The sequence below is a fragment of the Podarcis tiliguerta genome, assembly GCF_965153285.1.
Source record: "Podarcis tiliguerta genome assembly, chromosome: 5".
Lineage (NCBI taxonomy): Eukaryota > Metazoa > Chordata > Lepidosauria > Squamata > Lacertidae > Podarcis > Podarcis tiliguerta.
Genome location: NC_139538.1, coordinates 59,699,107 through 59,715,042, shown reverse-complemented (window position 1 = coordinate 59,715,042; position 15,936 = coordinate 59,699,107). Strand labels below are relative to the sequence as shown.

At 40.1% G+C, this 15,936-nt stretch overlaps 1 protein-coding gene across 8 annotated transcripts in view; it reads right to left on the bottom strand.

Moving 5' to 3' along the window:
* INPP5A (inositol polyphosphate-5-phosphatase A) overlaps positions 1 to 15,936 on the bottom strand; it is a 237,897-nt gene that overhangs the window by 113,556 nt on the left and 108,405 nt on the right. The window lies entirely within an intron of this gene.

Genomic DNA, 15,936 nt, shown 5'->3' with positions numbered 1-15,936 from the left:
AGTGAGATTCCATGAAGGCTGTAATGCAGAGCCTTCCAAACTGTGTGTCGTGACATGTTAGTGCGACAGCTGCAGTGTGTAGGTGTGTCGTGCAAACGCTCCCCGCCTGTCTCCCAGGGCTGGAAAGGGGTTAGTTTGACCTCCATCCAGTTTGCTAGTAATTTTGATGTGGCAAAATGATGCACGTCTAAAAAGTGTGTCCCCCAACATGAAAAGTTTGGAAAGCTCTGCTATAATGATTCTTCCTTCAGCTCCAGACTATTGTGCATGCAATTTCTGTGCCACATCACAGTGAACTCTGGCACAAAACTGAATGGAACACACAACAGTTTAGCAAATTCATCCAAAATCCTCAGGCGGATTACTCACACGACAGTTCATTCTCTCCCCACCCCAAGTCTGCCAACTCTCTTTTGGGTGAAAATTGGCAGTGCAACAGCTTTGACAGAACAGGATCTATTCATGATCAGGTTATTATTTCCCTATTCCCTTTGGTAGTATCTTAAATTTTGCAGGAAAAACACCACCACCACCACCACCAGAGTTATGCAATTGCAGAATAGACAAAGCCTGAGCATAGGAATTCTCACTATGTGAATGAGTGCTAATATCAAATAAATCTCTGCAAGGAGGAGCCCTTCAAGAACATTGCTATTTAAAAAATTATCACTGTGATTCCTGGGACGTTAAAGGCCAGAGTATCATTAGTGTATAACCAGTAAGCAGCAGTTGCCTTTTATTAATTGCTAATGAAATTCTATTAAGATATTAAATATTCGGTGTCAGCCTTTTTATCTTGTACTACATTCTTCTTTTGTTACCATTCCGTCAATCTGCCCTTCTTCAGAACGGTTAACCTTGGAAGAGTCCTCCTTAAGAACGCCTGCTACTTATTTGCCTCCTCCGTGTATAAATGCATAATAAAAAAAAAATAGGACGAATAATAATAATAAAAACCTGGCGCAGGCTGCCTGGGTCACCAGAAAGTGTACTCATCAATTAAAAGTGTGACAGTGTTTTCCGTTGGATGAACTAATATGTCAGGGAGATGGGCAGGACCCTCATGTTTGTGCTTTTGACAAATCAGCAAATGTTTAATCTCTAGATGTGCAGCTTCTCATAAATAATGCAGCAATCAGTGAGCCAAAACTCTGCCTCTTCCAGAAGGGTGTCCCTGTCTTCCCACTCCCAAGATTTCTTCCCTTTGCTCATCCCCCCCCCCCCCTTAAGTCTAAAATAAAAACCACAATCGTCCTCTGGGTTGAAAGCGTCACTCTCTTCCCTGCACATATCCCATCAGCATTGTGTCCATAAATCCGCGAGAGAGGTTAGTGGAGAAGCACATGCTCTGTGGTTCCCCAAAACATTTCTTTTATCTTTAAATAAGTTCTACTCAGAGTAATCCCACTGAAATGAATGAACCTACGTTTAGTCATGTATAAGTAAGGTAAAGGTACCCCTGCCCGTACGGGCCAGTCGTGTCTGACTCTAGGGTTGTGCGCCCATCTCACTTAAGAGGCCGTGGGCCAGCGCTGTCTGGCTCACGTGGCCAGCGTGACGAAGCTGCTCTGGCGAGCCAGCACCAGCGCAGCACACGGAAACGCCGTTTACCTTCCCGCTATAAAGCGGTACCTATTTATCTACTTGCACTTTGATGTGCTTTCGAACTGCTAGGTTGGCAGGCGCTGGGACTGAGCAACGGGAGCGCACCCCGCCACGGGGATTCGAACCGCCGACCATACGATCGGCAAGTCCTAGGCACTGAGGTTTTACCCACAGCGCCACCCGCGTCCCTAGTCATGTATAGTCACTTCAGTTGGTCTACTCTGAATGGGATTAGCATTGGATACAACCATTTGTCGCCTTGAAGCAGATCCCAAATGGTATTTGCCCCTCTCCACACTAGGACCAACAGAAATTTCCTTGCACCGTCACAATTCATGACTTCCTCTATTACTTCACCCCCTTCATAGTGGGGCCTGGTGCAAGAAACTTCACCTCGTTGGAGGGCAGGGTTCAATTCTGTTTCTGCCAGTCAGAATACAGTCGTACCTTCGCTTACGTATTCCTCTGCTTACATAAACTTCGGGATACGTAAGTGGCAAACCTGGAAGTATATTTCCAGGTTTTTGCCGTGCGCACATGCGCAGAAGCGCTCTACTGCCGTGCGTGCGCAGAAGCTGTCTCTCTGGTTGCAAAAACCTTGGGATCCGGCCGGACCTCCGGAATGGATCCCGTCCGCAACCGGAGGTACCACTGTACAGGGTTTGATACAGTGGCCTGATTCAGTATAAAGCAGCTTCACGCAAGTTTAGAAGCTACTAAAATTTTCCCAGTTGGGTAGGACCTAGAAGTTTAGCTCAAAAAACCGCTTAAAAACTGTATGTGTATTAGGAGGAGTTCACAGTAAAATACAATAGAATTTCATGAGGACTTAATAAACACAAACTGATGTGGAAATGTGGAAACCCGAAGAAGAAGAAGAAGAAGAAGAAGAAGAAGAAGAAGAAGAAGAAGAAGAAATGGACAGAAACCAAAGTTGACAGATTCACCCAACTCCACATAGAAAGACCGAAATAGAACTTTCTAAGTTCTGTTGCAAAAAACAAAATCCTTTGCCAATAGCACATTGGGCTTATTTACAAACAATATCCCCCCCCCCATTTTAATTACTATTATTTTCTAGTGCCAGTTTAAGGTCTGGATTCTTCTTCTTATTTTGTTTTTCAACATCTGAGTGAAACACATTTATTTCGATATAACTCTCATGAACTTTCAAGTATGGTTGACAGATATTGAATTTCAGTTTTTATAAGACAATTCCATTCTGCTGAATTGGCATTATCGTTTCTAAGCTCCTTAATCACGTTTCTCAAAATATACAGTTGCCACAATTTCTTAGCAGAGAGGAGCTGGAAGAGCCCCATCATTTGCAGAGTTTTATCAATCGAGGAAGCAGATTTACTTGGTATGCATGGACTTGCTCTCTCCAATGAAACAGAGCAGCCCATACACACCGCAGCTGCTGGTCCATATGTAAATGTTGGCAGGGTGCTATGGAATATGGACTCTACCATATATATATATGGTAAAGTAGTACATATATCCAACACAGACATGAAACCCATGGGAACTGACCTGGACCCTGGGATCACCATCTGAGGCCCTTCTTCATATGCATCCTCCATGAGAGATCTGGATGGTGGCAACACAAGTAAGGGCCTTTTCTGCAGCAGCTCCCTGTTTGCGGAAAGCTCTCCTCAAGGAGGTTCACCGGGTGCATTACATATCTGGGCTGAGGTGTTGTTGGGGGAGGGGGTTGTTTCTGCTGGATTTTTCTATCTTTATTTAGATTTTGTTGTGATTTATGTGGAAATTGTTTTGCATGTTTTTAATGTTTTATTTATTTATGACTACTTTTTCTCATGTTGTAGTTTGATACCTATTTTTTCAAAGCTGCCTTGAGCATGGTTTGAACTGTGAGAAGGCGGCATATAAACAAAATTATATGTGTTTATATATCTTTAGGCTGCAGGGAAAAACATTCCTCTTCTCCCAGACCTTTGGCTAATTAAACAATCTATGGCCGTTTAAACAGTGTGTGTGTGTTGTTTTGTTTGTTTTTATATTATGTATGTTTGTGTTTTTATATCATGAACCACCCCGTGATCCTCAGATGAAGGCTGGTATAAATTTAATAATAATAATAATAATAATAATAATAATGACAACAATACATGTATCTGAGCAGCAATCAGTATTTATACAGAGCATTCCAACAGTAATATACTGGAGTTCATTCAGTCGTCCAATTAAGCTCAAAGGAAATTTTCAGCATGGCAAGCATATTTTGATAGTATTTTGTGGGGGTGGGGAATCCATAGCTAATAACTGCCATACCAATAATGACTTTCACAATATGGAAATGTTATTCTGATAAAATATGAAAATATCTATGAAGTCTAAAGGCAACCGTGTCTACTTAATTGTTAATTAGATGCTGATCTATGGGTCATTTCACTTGTGCAAATTTAACAACTACACGGAAGTACTTAAAGTAAAACGTTTAAATAATCACCAGGGAGAGTAAACATTCACCGCACACAACCCTCATTGAACGTGCTAAAGCTAATATTGCAATTATGAAGAGTGCCTTAAATAAATGTAAAATAAATTGCCAATGGCGACTCAGAAAGTGTAATTCATGTAGTCATAAAATCCATAATTAGCTCTAATGAATATTTAAAGTCAAAGTGCAACTTAACTTTTTCAATGTTTAACCTACTATATCAATATAGCTCAAGGAATCCATTTGTCATGGAAAATGACAGCATCTGAATATTAATTAGCATAGGTCACTGCTGACAGGAAGTCCTTATCTCTTGCCAGTCCTTTTGACTATAGCGTGTGTCACCAGTATGTTTGTCACGTCTGATATTATTGATTACCTGTCTTTTTGGCCAAAAACAATTAAAAGAGGAGTTTTTTTGTTTTGTTTTTGTTTTTTTACATATTTATAAACCTGACTGTCGAGAGCACTTATTTTTCCATTAGAAAAATGTAGTCTATTAGCTGCCATATTTCAGTCTGAAGAGCAACGGCAAATGAGGAGCCACAATAACTCTGGATATCATGACAACATTTTTACATAAAAGCATTCATTTACTGGTTAGTGGTTTCTTTTCTTTTCTTCTTTTTAAAGGATCTTTCATTGCATCCTTTTGTGTTGCAATGTATCGGGAAGGATATAAATGGGCCACCGTTATTAGACATAACCCATTTTCAAACCTAATTTGAAGGCTGGGTGGGTTGCTTGTGTTCCTTAACAGCTTCATTTAGATGCAAATGGAATACATTTAGTTTTCACTTATAATTAAAAGCGCAGGAAGATGCTGCTCCATATCCTCCTGTTCCCACCACCCTCCTGAACTATGGGTGGGTAAGGCGGGCCATTTCATCTGTCAATCAGCACGGTGCCAAAGCAGATCCAGGAGCTGGAGATCAGGAACAGATAGAAAAAGATATCCCAGTACTGTACAGAGGAAGGCATGGAGTTCTTTAGTAATCATATGCCTTCAGATAAAAGGTTTTTTTGTGGGGGTTTTTTGTTCCCTGGATTGGGGTGAATGTCTATTCTAAGTGGGGAAAAACTGTGTACACAAATCATCTCATTAAAAAATAATCTATCACTTTTTATCTGCAAACAAATTAGGTGTCCAGCAATTTATCATTTCCGGCATTTGTCTTATCAGCCAAAGTACACAGCGTTAAACTGTTATTGTGCTTTGTTTTCACATCACGCCTTGTCTATCCAATACACGGGCGTTTGGAACTTTAAAAGGGAATCAAATTACTTGCATTAACTCTTTAACAATCCCACTGCTTTATCCTAAGACCAGCAGTCCCTGCAAAATAATTCTGCCATTTTTGAAGTTGCTTTCATGATGCAGGCCCGTTAAGGCGTCCTTGGTGCTTAGGATCAGGTGCCAGAGCACCTTAATTTCTGTCTTTTAAATTGCCACTGATTTAACAGAGAATGCTGTGTTATTCATTGCTAAAAACGACTCACCAGAGTCTGTTATCTGTGAATGTGGGCGGTGGGGTGTGGGGGAGAGAACTCTGGTTAGTTTAAATTCTGTTGGTTAACCATGGCGTGGTTCTTGGCTTGCCTCAATAAACAATAGTTTAATCTAACAAGAAGTCTCTCCCGTGACACAGAAAACTGGGGATTTTAAAACAGAAAGCAAAAGCTTAATACTGCCTCCTGGCAGCTGTGCTGAGAAGATGAAAGGGGAGGGAGGAGAGTGCAACCCCAAGGTTTGAGCAGCCTCGTTCATGTAACAGTAAACTATGGTTTACCACACTCTTCACCAACCTGGGTCTCCCCAAATGTTTTAGATGATGTCAGACCCATCATCCCTGACTGGCTGTGCAGATGCGCGAGATGGTCAACTGCTATTAAAACAAAGAGCCTAACGCTTCCCCACTTCACAAAACTTTCCTGCTACATCATTTGGAGTCAACTCCTGCTTTTTACAGATCATCCTGCCTGATCTAAACACACAGCATAATTAAGTGGCAGGTCTGTGGTGCTAGAATGAACTGAATTATTTCAGATGGCAGGGGTACATGTGGCATTTCTCAATGCTCTTCTGTGTAAGAACTCCCTTGAAAAAAAACCCCCAAAATTCATAACAACATAGCACTACTGAAGAAAGGTTCTAGTCCAGACAATTTCTTACTGTTCTCATTTTCTATATACCAAAAACTGGGAAGACCTACGTGGAAAAGATTTCAGGAAATATTTAAGAGTAAGTGGGGAAATATATATTCTGGTCTTTTAATGAAATTGCCTGTGGTTCCAAGTACAGCATCTACAACATGCTGCACATTCTTCTGCCACGGAATAGATGTGAAAATGGCACCCCGCACCTGCAGTGGTTTATGAGCACCAAACGACCGTGATCTTTTGTGTTTCAGAGAAAAGATATTGTTACTTTGTCGAAAAATTAAGTCTAAAGTTGAGCCACATTTACCATGATCACTTGACTTTAAGCAATTGTAATTAGAACACCGCCTGGCTTCGAATCAATTTAGTATTTCATGGATCTCTTCTTCTATAATAGACTCGGTGATGGCAAATTCAATTTGTTGAGACGACATTATTGCCCATTTCATTTAGTATTATCCAGGTCATCTCTCAATGGGAAGGGTATCATGTGGTAAAAGGCTGTATTTAGCATGTCACAGTCACCGGGTACTGTTCTGTATCTCCGGGAATCTTTGTAAGCTGCCTCAAAATAAGGGACGATTGATTTACAAAGTACCAAATTTCAAATTTCATATTCTAAGGCTAAATATGAAATAATTGGACAGAGCTGTCCCCTTGTCTGACCCAGCACAATCAAGCCCCCTTTCAAGGTTGACTGCCCGCCTGAGAAATATGTGCATAATTTCATTTTGTCTCCCATCCAACGTTCAATGTTAGAAGTTAATTAAATTGCTTGTCCATTGTATTCATCCACTTACAAAGTTAATGATATTCTGTTCCTGAATTAAGGAGAATTTTATAAAGCCTGCGCTATGGAACCTGGCAGGCTGTACATTGAGGAGCTGAACTCTGTCATAGCTTCTGCTTGCAGTTCTTCTAATTAGGAAACAAAATGAATGTTTCTGTGTCTGCCAATGCAGAGGACAAGTCATTCCAACAGTGAGGCAAAACGCTTTGTACAATAGCAACTTAATAATATCTCATGTTTGACGATAATAAATTCTTCAAGATTAATAAACCTGTTAATTATTTTTTTAAAAAAATCACCATAAGGAAGATGAACTACTGTGTAACAAGACAGCCTTTAAAGAAAGGACAAAGGTTTGTGGGAAAGGAACAGTTCCTTACAAGGACGTAAGCCCTGAAGGTTTTACAAATTATCAGAATACTCTCAGTCAAAGATAGCTACAATGGAATTTCAAAATTCCATACACACAGCCATCCTTCTCTCAGTCTCAGAACCAGGATGGTGACTCACCGGAACTCAGTTCCAGTACCTCTCAGGTGGGTTCCAGAACCTCTTTTTCTAGAAAAATAGCGCTGCCCAGAACCAACATTTCATTGCCATTTTCAACAGAACAGTTAGGGCAACGTTTATCAAACCAGGATATGGGACCTCACAAAGGAAAGGAGGGGAACACAGGACACTTCCCAATGGAAGATGTACACACCATCATTAATATCCTACTGATAACAGAGCTACCAGAAAGCAACATTGGGCTAACCAAAGTGACTCTGCATTGCCAAGAAAGGGTAGGTTTTAAAAGTGAGGCTACGGTCAGTGAATGAGCCAGGCTGAATTATCTCAGATGAAGCGGTTTGGGAAAAGGCAGTGTGCATTGTTACTGGGGAGGATCAGCACAATAAACGCCGGAGATAGAAACTGGTTATTAGAGCTGCAAAAGGAAGCGAGCAGGAAGGTGGCTACATGGTGAATCCAGGCAATGGGATGTTTCCAGTCAGTAGAGGTTGGATATTGAAACAATGGCGTTCTCTGCACCCCCTGGGAGGTGGACCTTGGAGGGTCTTTCTAACTCTTTGATTCTAAATTGCAGTAGCATGGAAAACCGAAAGCGTTTAGAAAGGGTGACCTAGAACCAAAGGAACATTGAATTGTGTCTTGAGCAGCAGCTCTGCCCCAAGAAGACATGGCAAAGGTTAATTTCAAAATGGAGGAGTTTGATTTCAAAATTTCAAGGACCAGCGCAGTGGCCTACTATTCAAACAGAGGGCAAGGGCCTGGGGAACGTATCGCTGGGCATAACTAAACCCCTGGATTCACCTAGAACCTAGTTGAACTTACGATGTGTGAGTGCAGGTTTGCCCACACAATGACGTGGCCTTTGCAATGGGTCTCTCAATGTGAGCTGCATCTTAATTTCACTTACCACAAGGCTACAATATTATCTGGGGCTCTGTGAGAGTTCCACAACATATGTTTCACGTTGAAGACAAAAGACTTATCGTCATCTAGGGCTACAGCACTTCTATATAGCAAGAATAAAGAAAGCCTGAAAACAGTTGTGGCTATACTCTAAAAAAACTACAAGAAATCAAATACTGTAATTCTAATATACTGCTTAAATGTTCATTAGTGTTTCAGTTTAATGCTCAGGCTAAGGAGGACTTCTTCACAAAGCTGTAGAGAATGCAAATTGGCAACTGAGCTCTTTTTTCCTTGCTTTTAATATCTCTATAATTATTTATTGACCAACTCCATCAACAAATAATCCAGGTATTTCAGCAAGAAAATCCCCACTGATTTACACTTGACTTAATACTGTATTTGGGGGTCTAGGCAATGGGCAGGAAAAGTAATCCTTCATTTATTGTCAGTTATCCAATGTTGTTAGCATACAAAGAGGTAGTATTTTTTATAAAAAAAATAAAATAATGTTCTTTGATTTCGTGATCGGATCAAACTTGCTAATGAAATGTCGCAGTCTTACTACACAATTTGCAAGTTTTGCCAAGAAACTGAAAATCTAAAGGTGATGTTCTGATGATAGGAACAGATTCTCACGTTTACAACCTACCACAGGCACATTTATTATTACATTGCTTCATTTTAAATCCTCCATTTTTTAGGGCAGCATGCGTGATTCTTCCTCCACCCATTTTATCCTCTCAACAAGCAACGCTGTGAGATAGGTTAGAGTGAGAGAGAACGACTGGCCCAAGTTAATCCAGTTAACTTCATAGTTGAGGGAAGATTTGAACCCTGGTCGCTTAGTCTATTCCCTAACCTTTGATCTCAGGGAAACAACTCTCACCATTCCCAGACAACATGACCAATTGTCAAGGATTATGTTGTAGTCCTGTAACATCTGTGGACCGAAGATTGGGGTAGTATGGACTGGAATCTACATCTTACCTTTTGATAGCTTCCAGGTACCTTTGAACACTCCGCTATATAAAAGTCTCTCTGCATGCATGAAGTATAGGACAACCGGGGGGGGGGAGGCAGTTCTCTCCCTAAAATGTTAGTTTACTAAAAGCAGAAAGTGGTGTGTCCCCCCAGGAAAGGGGGGACAATCAGAAATATATCCTCTCCCCAGCTGCAACTGAAGTGGCAATAGGGATTTATGAATCCAAAATAATGCAACATTCTCATGATTTGATTTTGGTGGGTTTTTTTTAACATTATATACTACAACCAATAACAAGGTATAATTTCAATGTACTGAAGAAACCAATATACTATGAGTTATATTGGACACAACTCCTGTTAATTATTTTTAAAAAGTTTAATCATAAAAGCTAACATACCATGAAGTTGAAAAGATGTAAATCCATACAAGTTCTGATTTGTCTCTGTTTGTATCTTGATTAAAAGCAATATGTACGCAATTAAAAGTACATTTTCACTCAAGGATAAATTTTGAAATTAATAATTTGGATAAACATGCAGCTAATAAAAAAATAATTTAGTAAAGTGCTCTCAATTTGCCTTTTAATAATGAAGAATGAAGCTGCTCTGCTATACCACTGTGCATAAAAGCCCAATCAATAATATTTCATGTTGATTAGATCATGTAGTAAATTTGCATCATAATTAAAAGTGCATTTATATTTTCTTTAAATCTCTTGGGAGTGTTTAACTCACAATTTTTGCTATTATCTCCTTTACTCCAAAACACATCAAACAGCCCATGCACTCTAACCAATGCAGTTAATATAATACATCTAAACAGAGGAGAAAGCATTTATTTCAGTTCTAAGAATCCAATACATTTAAATGGTCAACATCAATATGCAAAATCATCCATATAGCTACTAAGAAAACAGAGAGGGTGGGGATTATGATGTATTTAAACTGTTCTAATATCAATTATTATGGTGCAATAGAGAAACTAAACATTTGCATGTATATCTTTATACAGTAATGTTACTACATGAGTTACAGTATATGCAATCAAGGTTTGCTGTTAACTGAAAAGGGCGATCAACTCAATCACTGCATGTGTGAAACTAACAAACCTCTTCATAGTCTAGCTTTTAGATGGAGGACTTCTAGTATATTAAAAGTAAAGTAAGTTTTCTCTCCTTCAATTAGAATGATATATATGGACAAAACGAGACATATAACCAGCTTGTGTCCCGTTTTGGGAAAAGAAGTTTAGTGCTGTTTTGGGAATTTCTTATCTTTTGAATTTTCTGGAAAAGAACACTACTGTTTTTTCAACAAAGCCAAAAGAAAGAAAAGTTAATGTACTGTGGCGTCACTAGAAACTCAGTCTAAGGTGGCCAAAGAAGCATAAAAAAATAATGGCATTGAATAACAGCTCCAACCCATAAAAACTGCTCAGAAATTTAAAAGATATCAATCTGCTGCCGGAAACCCTTTGTAAAAATACTTCGTCATTTTTACTTAGCATTTCTCTCTTTCCTAAATGCTATAACTACTCAAATACATAGAGATCATGGGGAAGATCCCCTAAAGTATGAAACAAAAAACTAGCATCCAGTTCTTAACACACAACATACCTGTAACTGATGTAATAAATACACTCACTCATTTTTCTTAATGCAGGAAAATGGTATTCAGACCGTATTTGTGAATCTCTTAACAAATTTTTTTTAAAAAAATATGAACAGTTTTCTAATTTCAGGTGTGGTACAAAGTTCTAACAATGTCAGATGACAGCCCTTCATATTTTAAAGTTATTCTTCCAAGCTATTTAATCAGAATATTTTCTTTCTGATCAGAGTTTCTGGATTCAAACCAAGCTAACAAAAGGTGAAGATTAATCCACTAAGCCATCCAAACTCCAAAGCCCTTATTCTATTATCAGAGCACTTTTCAAGGCAATGATTAAATGCTGGAAGAGCAAATGGCATTAAAAAGCCATAACAGCAATTCTTTGACCAGAAGAAAAATAAGCCCAATACATCGCTATCTAAACTATACATTGGGGTGGGTGGGTAAATTTGTCTGATTGTTATATTTAACAACCTGGCTATAAATTTATAAGCAGCAATTTCCGATTCAGTAACTCAATGTAATCCAATGCAGTAAATCGACTTGCATTGGCGAATGACTCAATTCTGGGCCAACCACTGGGGTCAAGTGAACCAAGTCTCTGCATTCCACTGGAAACTATTTTCCCAAGGAAACTTCTTAGGTTTTTTTGAACCCTTGTCTAGAACAAATTCCTCCACACCCCCAACACCTGGGTGGCAAACAGGACTAAGGAGGAGTTTGACAAGAATATCAGAACTCTAAGCACACCAGCTAATTATACCTTTCTTTCCTGGCATCAAATTAGATTCCTGTCAGGAACTGGAGTCAAGAATAGGTCAGTAGTAATAATAATAATAATAATAATAATAATAATAATAATAAACCCACTCGTGTCTTTATTCAAAGAAATAAGTTATATTACACTCCATAGTGCTAGTATCTATTTTGAAAACATAAGCTGTGTGTTGTCATCTTCTTCTCCGGCAATCACTTGTAGCTGAGTAAGATTGTCTTCCATGAACATGGTCTTAACAGTAAGACCGTTAGTGACTGTGGAGGCCAATTCTGGATTCAGTAGGGACACAAGTTTCTGGGCAGGAGTTGATCATGGTGATGGCTTGCCAAACATGCCTTCCTCTTAGCATGTTTCTGCCTTTCGTCCTGAGTTCAAGCGTCTTCAAAGACCATGACACCTTTGGTAAAGGCTGTCCTCCAACTGGAGCATTTGCAGGCCAGGGTTTCCCAACTGTCAGTGTTTATACTACATTTTAAAAAAATTGCCTTGTGACAGTCTTTAAAGCTCTTTGGTTGACCACCAGCATCACACTTTCCATTTTTAAGTTTGGAATAGAGTAGTCGTTTTGGAAGACGATAATCAGGCATCTGCACAACATGACCAGTCCCACGAAATTGAGGTTGAAGCATCATTGCTTCAACACTGGAGACCTTTGCTTCTTCCAGTACACTGGCATTAGCTCGCCTGTCTTCCCAAGTGATGTGAAATTTTTTTGGGAGACACGGTTGATGGAATCTTTCAAGGAGTTGGCATTTATAAATGGTCCATGTTTCACAAGCATACAGTAAGGTTGGTAGTACAATGGCTTTGTAAACAAGCATTTTGGTTTCCCTGCGAATGTCCTGGTCTTCAAACACGCTGCACTTCAATCGGGAGAAAGCTGCACTGCAAAGCTCAGGCGATGCTGGATTTTGGTATCAGTGTTGGCCCTTGTGGAAAGATAACTGCCCAGGTAGGAGAAGTGATCGACACTTTCCAACGTTTGAGCTGTGGTGCTGCAGAGGGGTTGTTTTGTGCTTGTTGGTGCAGCAGGTATTTGTCTTTATGTTCTGATTCTTTACATGAAATCAGCATTACACTGAGGTCTCCTTAATCATTGCTATGTTGTGAATTATTACCAAATGAGCCACTAAAATTGGTCTCAGGTGCTCTACTCCTGAAATGGTAAATGTGGTGCCCTCCCATTATCCCCTGACCACTAGCCGTGCTTGCCAGGGCTGATGGGAACTGAAGTCTGACAACATCTGAAGAGAACCATGTTTTCAAACCCTGCTATATTCTCTGGCCTGCTATCAAGGCTGATCAGGCTGGCAGGCACCAGGGACAATGCTTTTTTCCATGCTGGCCTTACACTTTTAGAATTCCCTCTTCTGAAAACTCAGCTAGAGACCCTTTAAAGCAAACCCAAAAGTCTTGTCTAAAATCCCAACATACCTTTGAGAGCACTTGCTCTGAAATGGAGAGCTAAAATACAGTAAATACATTGAAAAATAAAAGATGATGCTTCTGCTATCCTTGCAAAAGAAAGATAAACTGTAAACTGTTGTAAACCACTTAAGAGGTTTTAAAAATAAAAATATTAAGCAGTATATAAATTTTGTTAAATAATGAAAAAGATAATAAATGAGGGCCAAGCTGAGGAGTTGGGGAATTGCCCCCACCCTTGTCATTTAAAATTCACAAATAAAAGAAAATACTCTTGAGAATATTTTCCCCTAAAGGTACTCTGGGTCTATTTAATAGATATTACAGACACAAGCATAAAACACATTTTGTACTTGATCTTCATCTTCTGACTCCTTACAGGAAGCCAGAATCACACGGAGTCCTCCTTGTTAATGCCTATGCCATAAATTACTCCTCAGTGACAAGGATCTGCTAAAACGGACCTTCATCTAGATCACATCTTATTTGCATTCTCTTTTTGACTCCCATATTCCTGTGACACACATATCCTTCACTTCTCAGGAGAAAATGACTGCTGGGCCAACAAAAGCAAGCCACGGATCTAAGCCAGCATTTCTCAAACTTCCCAAAGGTGTGCTCTTCCCCATCCCTAAGAATTTGTATGCTACTAACCAAGAGCAGCAAGCATGGTGGGGTGGTCCAGTGGAGGCAGACTCCTGACAGCAGCATCCCTACTGCTTACTCAGGTGGTGGTTGGAGGCAGCAGGGAGGTAGCAAGGTCAAGACTGCACTGGTAGGGCCAACCTGTCATTCCCATCGGTGCGCCCACACAGCCCCAAATTTGCCACCATCCTAGTCCATCTAGGTTAGCAGCAACACTGCCAGAAGAGTGTCACTGTGGTACCACCCCCAGCACACTAGCTTCTCCTGTTCCTGCATTTGTCCAATAACCTTACTCCTTTCTCTGTTTCTTCCTCGCTTTCCCATCTCCTAAACACATCCCATTCCCCAAGCCGCTTCAACTCCAGAGTGAGGTTACTCGGGGACAAGCTATTCACGTATGCTGAATCACTTGCATGTAGCTGTATCTTCAGTAGTTCTTTAATTACAGGCATTTGGGGGGATTTTATGCTAATTAAAGGTATTGGTGGTGGGGAGATTGTTATTAGGACCATGGGGGGGGGGTTATCCCTTCCCAGATGTGATCTGGGATAAAATCTTCCCAAGAGAACTAAGTTTTACAAGCCTCAGAGATGTGGGAGAGGATTTTGTTTCTGCTCACAGCTGGGGGGGAAAGGGATGAGCCTCATCTCCTCATGTCCTGTGGTCCCAGTAACAATTGTCCCATGATCAAAACTGAAGACACGACTTCACACAACACATTCATCATAATATGAAGTCCCTTCCTGAGCTCACAGCAATCTGGGATGTGAAATTTTGTTCATGTGCCTTTCCCAAACCGTCACCGCAAATGAAAAAACACTGTTGCAATGAAGTGAAAACACTTTTGCCTCTCTCCTAAAAAAAATCTGGAAACACTGTTGCAATGCATGCAGATATACTCTAAAATTGCTCATGATGCGTATAGCAACTTACTATACATTGGTACCTTGGTTCTCAAACGCCTTGGTACTCAAACAACTTGGAAGCCAAACACTGCAAACCCGGAAGTAAGTGTTCTGGTTTTTCTGGAAGCCAAATGTGCTCCTTTTTGAGTGCTACACTTCTGTTCTGAGTGTTACGCTGAGGTCTGTCTATTTATTTTGTGCTTTTGTTTTTGCAGTTCTCTTTTGATGTTGTTTTTTTTGACTGTGTGGAACACAGTTCAGCTACTGACTGATTGATTGTGTGACTGCAGTACATTGTTTATTGCTTTCGTTAGACAGTAAAATTCATGTTAAATTGCTATTTTAGGGGGTGTTTTTAGAAGTCTGGAACAGATTAATCCATTCTGCATTACTTTCTATGGTTTTGGAACGCTTTGGTTTTGGAATGGACTTCCGGAACGGAATTATGTGAATTTGAGAACCAAGGTACCACTGTACAAATCAGGGGGTGTTTACCCTACAAGTACTCTTACTACTTAAGAATCAAGGTTCTACAAAAGTTTTCTCTGGCCAGGAGGGGCTACAACTTGCACACAGGAGAATTCAGGTTCGATCTCCAGTTTACAAAAGCATCAGGTAACAGATAGAAAGACCCTGGTGACACTCAGAATAGGCAACCGTGGTTTATGCTAGACGAATAGTCTGGATTGGTATAAGGCAGCTACTGATGTTCCAAACCCTCAAGGTAAAATCTGCAGCAAGCTGCAAGCATTTTCCATCAATAATGCTGGATGATGCAAGCTGAACCAAATCACATCCACAAAACAATCAAGAAAGCACATAGATGTGCATAAATAAAATGCTGTCTTAAAATAAATTACTCCGTGATTGTCAAGCCGCAGCTCACCTACTCAAAATGTTTTCAAATCACTTAGCAGCTAGTCATTTTGCCTTTGATCTGTGAGCTTTTATCATTTAATTTCTTCCTCCTCTTGCTGCCTTTATTGTTTTTGCTGAGCTGCATTGAACAATCCTTTATTACAAGGCAGGATATAAACATGCAAGCGCTTTCTCCCCCCCCCCCCATCTGTTACAGATAATAATAGCACAGAAACAATAAAAACAAAGCAAAACTCCCAGCCCCTCCTCAGGGACAAAATATTTATTTTAT